This window comes from Zea mays, chromosome 3 (assembly GCF_902167145.1).
Source record: "Zea mays cultivar B73 chromosome 3, Zm-B73-REFERENCE-NAM-5.0, whole genome shotgun sequence".
Taxonomy (NCBI): Eukaryota; Viridiplantae; Streptophyta; class Magnoliopsida; order Poales; family Poaceae; genus Zea; species Zea mays.
In genome coordinates, this window is record NC_050098.1 from 52,793,681 (window position 1) to 52,799,480 (window position 5,800).

A 5,800-nucleotide genomic window follows, 5' to 3' on the forward strand; every position below is an offset into this window, starting at 1 on the left:
TGAATAATTCAATGGAGTGGAGTGGAAGCCTTGTCTTTGCCGAAGACTCCATTTCCCTTTCAATCTATGACTTAGCATAAAATACACTTGAAAACCACATTAGTCATAGCAAATGAAAGAGATATGATCAAAGGTATATAAATAAGCTATGTGTGCAAAATATCAATCAAAATTCCTAGAATCAAGAATATTTAGCTCATGCCTTAGTTTGGTAAAAGTTTTCTCATCTAGTGGTTTGGTAAAGATATCGGCTAATTGTTCTTTGGTGTTAACATAAGCAATCTCGATATCCCCCCTTTGTTGGTGATCCCTTAAAAAGTGATACCGAATGGCTATGTGCTTAGTGCGGCTGTGCTCAACGGGATTATCCGCCATGCGGATTGCACTCTCATTATCACATAGGAGAGGAACTTTGGTTAATTTGTAACCATAGTCCCTAAGGGTTTACCTCATCCAAAGTAATTGCGCGCAACAAAGGCCTGCGGCAATGTACTCGGCTTCAGTGGTAGAAAGAGCTACGAAATTTTGTTTCTTAGAAGCCCAAGACACCAGGGATCTTCCCAAGAACTGACAAGTCCCTGATGTGCTCTTTCTATCAATTTTACACCCTGCCCAATCAGCATCGGAATAACCAATTAAATCAAAAGTGGATCCCTTTGGGTACCAAAGGCCAAACTTAGGAGTATAAACTAAATATCTCAAGATTCGTTTTACGGCCCTAAGATGAACTTCCTTAGGATCGGCTTGGAATCTTGCACACATGCATACGGAAAGCATAATATCCGGTCGAGATGCACATAAATAGAGTAAATATCCTATCATCGACCGGTATACCTTTTGATCCACGGATTTACCTCCCGTGTCGAGGTCGAGATGCCCATTGGTTCCCATGGGTGTCTTGACGGGCTTGGCATCCTTCATCCCAAACTTGGTAAGAATGTCTTGAATATACTTGGTTTGGCTGATGAAGGTGCCCTCTTGGAGTTGCTTGACTTGAAATCCTAGGAAATACTTCAACTCCCCCATCATAGACATCTCGAATTTTTGAACCATAATCCTACTAAACTCTTCACAAGTAGATTTATTAGTAGACCCAAATATGATATCATCAACATAAATTTGGCATACAAACAAATCATTTGCAATAATTTTAGTAAAGAGAGTAGGATCGACTTTTCCGACTTTGAAGCCATTAGCGATAAGGAAGTCTCTTAGGCATTCATACCATGCTCTTGGTGCTTGCTTGAGCCCATAAAGCGCCTTAGAGAGTTTATACACATGGTTATGGTACTCACTATCTTCAAAGCCGGGAGGTTGCTCAACATAGACCTCATCCTTGATTGGTCCATTGAGGAAGGCACTCTTCACGTCCATTTGATAAAGCTTGAAGCCATGGTAAGAAGCATAGGCAAGTAATATGCGAATTGACTCAAGCCTAGCTACGGGTGCATAGGTTTCACCGAAATCCAAACCTTCGACTTGTGAACATCCCTTGGCCACAAGTCGGGCTTTATTCCCTTATCACCACACCATGCTCATCTTGCTTGTTGCGGAAGACCCACTTGGTTCCTACAACATTTTGGTTAGGACGTGGAACAAGATGCCATACCTCATTTCTCGTGAAGTTGTTGAGTTCCTCTTGCATCACCAACACCCAATCTGAATCCCTTAATGCATCTTCTACCCTGTATGGCTCAATAGAAGACACAAAGGAGTAATGTTCACAAAAATGAGCAACACGAGATCGAGTGGTTACCCCCTTTTGAATATCACCGAGGATGGTGTTCACGGGGTGATCTCTTTGTATTGCTTGGTGGACTCTTGGCTGAGGCGGCCTTGGACCCTCATCATCTTCCTTTTCTTGATCATTAGTATCTCCCCCTTGATCATTGTCCTCCTCTTGAGGTGGCTCCTCTTGATCTTCATTTTCATCATCTTGAGCTTGATCCTCATCTTGAGTTGGTGGAGATGCTTGCATGGAGGAAGATGGTTGATCTTGTGCATGTGGAGGCTCTTCGAATTCCTTAGGACACACATCCCCAATGGACATGTTCCTTAGCGCGACGCACGGAGCCTCTTCATCATCTAGCTTATCAAGATCAACTTGCTCTACTTGAGAGCCGTTAGTCTCATCAAACACAATGTCACAAGAAACTTCAACTAGTCCAGTGGACTTGTTAAAGACTCTATATGCCCTTGTGTTTGAATCATAACCAAGTAAAAAGCCTTCTACGGCCTTAGGAGCAAATTTTGATTTTATACCTCTTTTAACAAGAATAAAGCATTTGCTACCAAAGCCTCTAAAATATGAAACATTGGGCTTTTTACCGGTTAGTTCATATGATGTCTTCTTGAGGATTCGGTGAAGGTAGAGACAGTTGATGGCGTAGCAAGCGGTGTTGATTGCTTCCGCCCAAAACCGGTCCAAAGTCTTGTATTCATCAAGCATGGTCCTCGCCATGTCAAGTAGAGTTCTATTCTTCCTCTCCACTACACCACTTTGTTGTGGCGTGTAGGGAGAAGAGAACTCATGCTTGATGCCCTCATCCTCAAGGAAGCCTTCTATTTGTGAGTTCTTGAACTCCGTCCCGTTATCGCTTCTAATCTTTTTGATCCTCAAGCCGAACTCATTTTGAGCCCGTCTCAAGAATCCCTTTAAGGTCTCTTGGGTTTGTGATTTTTCCTGCAAAAAGAACACCCAAGTGAAGCGAGAATAATCATCCACAATAACTAGACAGTACTTACTCCCGCCGATGCTTATATAAGCTATCGGGCCGAATAGGTCCATGTGGAGTAGCTCAAGCGGCATGTCAGTCGTCATGATGTTCTTATGTGGATGATGAACACCAACTTGCTTCCCTGCTTGACATGCGCTACAAACCTTGTCTTTCTCAAAATGAACATTTGTTAGTCCCAAAATGTGTTCTCCCTTTAGAAGCTTATGAAGATTCTTCGTCCTAACGTGAGCTAGTCGGCGATGCCACAGCCAGCCCATGTTAGTCTTAGCAATTAAGCAAGTGTCGAGTTCAACTCTATTAAAATCAACTAAGTATAGCTGACCCTCTAACACTCCCTTAAATTCTACTGAATCATCACTTCTTCTAAAGACAGTAACACCTATATCCGTAAAAAGACAATTGTAGCCCATTTTACATAATTGAGAAACTGAAAGCAAGTTATAGTCTAAAGAATCTACAAGAAAAAACATTGGAAATAGAATGGTCAGGAGATATAGCAATTTTACCAAGTCCTTTGACCAAACCTTGATTTCCATCCCCGAATGTGATTGCTCTTTGGGGTTCATGGTTTTTCTCGTAGGAGGAGAACATCCTTTTCTCCCCAGTCATGTGGTTTGTGCACCCGCTATCAATAATCCAACTTGAGCCCCCGGATGCATAAACCTACAAAACAAATTTAGGCCTTATTCTTAGGTACCCAAACGGTCTTGGGTCCTTTGACATTAGAAACAAGCACCTTGGGTACCCAAACACAAGTCTTTGACCCCTTGTGTTTGCCCCCAACATTTTTGGCAACTACTTTGCCTAATTTGTTAGTGAGCACATAAGATGCATCAAAAGTCTTAAATGAAATATTAGGTTCATTTGATGCAATAGGAGTTTTCTTGTTAGGCAATTTAGCATGAGTGGATTGCCTAAAACTAGATGCCTCACTCTTATACATAAAAGCATGATGAGAGCTAGAGTGAGACTTCCTAGAATGAATTCTCCTAATTTTGTGTTTGGGATAACCGATAGGGTACAAAATGTAACCCTCGTTATCCTGAACCATGGGAGCCTTGCCCTTCACAAAGTTAGATAATTTTTAGGGGCATTAAGCTTGACATTGTCTCCCTGTTGGAAGCCAATGACATCCTTAATGCCTGGGTGTCTACCACTATAGAGCATGCTTCTAGCAAATTTAAATTTCTCATTTTCTAAGTCATGCTCATTAATTTTAGCACTAAGTTGAGCTATGTGATCATTTTGTTGTTTAATTAAGGCTAGGTGATCATGAATAGCATCAACATTAATATCTCTACATCTAGTGCAAATAGTAACATGCTCAACGGTAGATGTAGAGGGTTTGCAAGTATTTAATTCAACAATCTTAGCATGTAAAAAATAGCATTCTCATCTCTAAGATTGGAAATAGAAACATTGTAAACATTTAAATCTTTAGCCTTAGCAATTAATTTTTCATTCTCAATTTTAAGGCTAGAGAGAGATGCATTCAATTTGTCAATCTTAGCAATCAAATTAGCATTATCATTTCTAAGGTTGACAAGAGAATCATCACTAACATTTAATTTCTCAACCTTAGCAATCAATTTATCATTCTCAAATCTAAGGTTGGAAATAGTGTCATGGCAAGTACTTAGCTCACTAGTTAATTTTTCACATTTTTCTATCTCCTGAGCATAAGCATTTTTAACTTTAACATGCTTCTTATTTTCTTTAATAAGGAAGTCCTCTTGGCTATCCAAGAGTTCATCCTTCTCATGAATAGCACTAATCAATTCATTCAATTTTTCTTTTTGTTACATGTTTAAGTTGGCAAAAAGGGTGAGCAAATCATCCTCATCATCACTAGAGCTAGCCTCATCACTAGATGTTGCATATTTAGTGGAGGCTCTAGCTTTTACCTTCTTTTTGTCATCCCTTGCCATGAGGCACTTGTGGCCGACGTTGGGGAAGAGAAGACCCTTGTTGACGGTGATGTTTGCGGCGTCCTCGTTGGAGGAGGAGTCGGTGGAGCTCTCGTCGGAGTCCCACTCCCAGCAAACATGGGCATCGCCACCCTTCTTCTTGTAGTATTTCTTCTTCTCCTTCCTTCTCCCCTTCTTGTCGTCGCCCGTGTCACTATCACTAGATAATGGACATTTTGCAATAAAATGACCAGGCTTACCACACTTGTAGCAAACTTTCTTGGAGCGGGGCTTGTAGTCCTTCCCCCTCCTTTGCTTGAGGATTTGGCAAAAGCTTTTGATGATTAAAGCCATCTCCTCATTGTCGAGCTTGGAGGCGTCAATGGGGAGCCTACTTGACGTAGACTCTTCTTTCTTCTCTTCCGTTGCTTTGAAGGCAACGGGTTGCACCTCGGGTGTGGAGGTGGCGCCTTGCTCGATGATTTTCTTGGAGCCTTTGATCATTAATTCAAAGCTCACAAATTTTCCTATCACTTCCTCGGGAGACATTAGTTTATATCTAGAATCACCACGAATTAATTGAACTTGAGTAGGATTAAGAAATACAAGTGATCTTAGAATAACCCTGACCATTTCATGGTCATCCCATTTGGTGCTTCCGAGGTTGCGCACTTGGTTCACCAAGGTCTTGAGCCGGTTGTACATGGCTTGTGGCTCCTCCCCTTGGTGAAGCATGAATCAACCGAGCTCCCCCTCGATCGTCTCCCGCTTGGTGATCTTGGTAACCTCGTCTCCTTCGTGCGCGGTGTTGAGCACGTCCCAAATCTCTTTGGCACTCTTCAACCCTTGCACCTTTTATACTCCTCTCGACTTAGAGAGGCGAGGAGTATAGTAGTGGCTTGGGAGTTGAAGTGCCGGATTTGTTCGACCTCGTCCGAATCATAATCCTTGTCCCCTTTCTTTAGTACCTGCGCTCCATACTCAATAATATCCCATATGCTTTTGTGGAGTGAGGTTAGGTGATGCCTCATTTTATCCCTCCACATAGAATAATCTTCACCTTCAAACATCGGTGGTTTGCCTAATGGAACGGAAAATAATGAGTGTGTTTTGAAATACGAGGATAGCGAAGAGGCATCTTACTATACTTCTTGT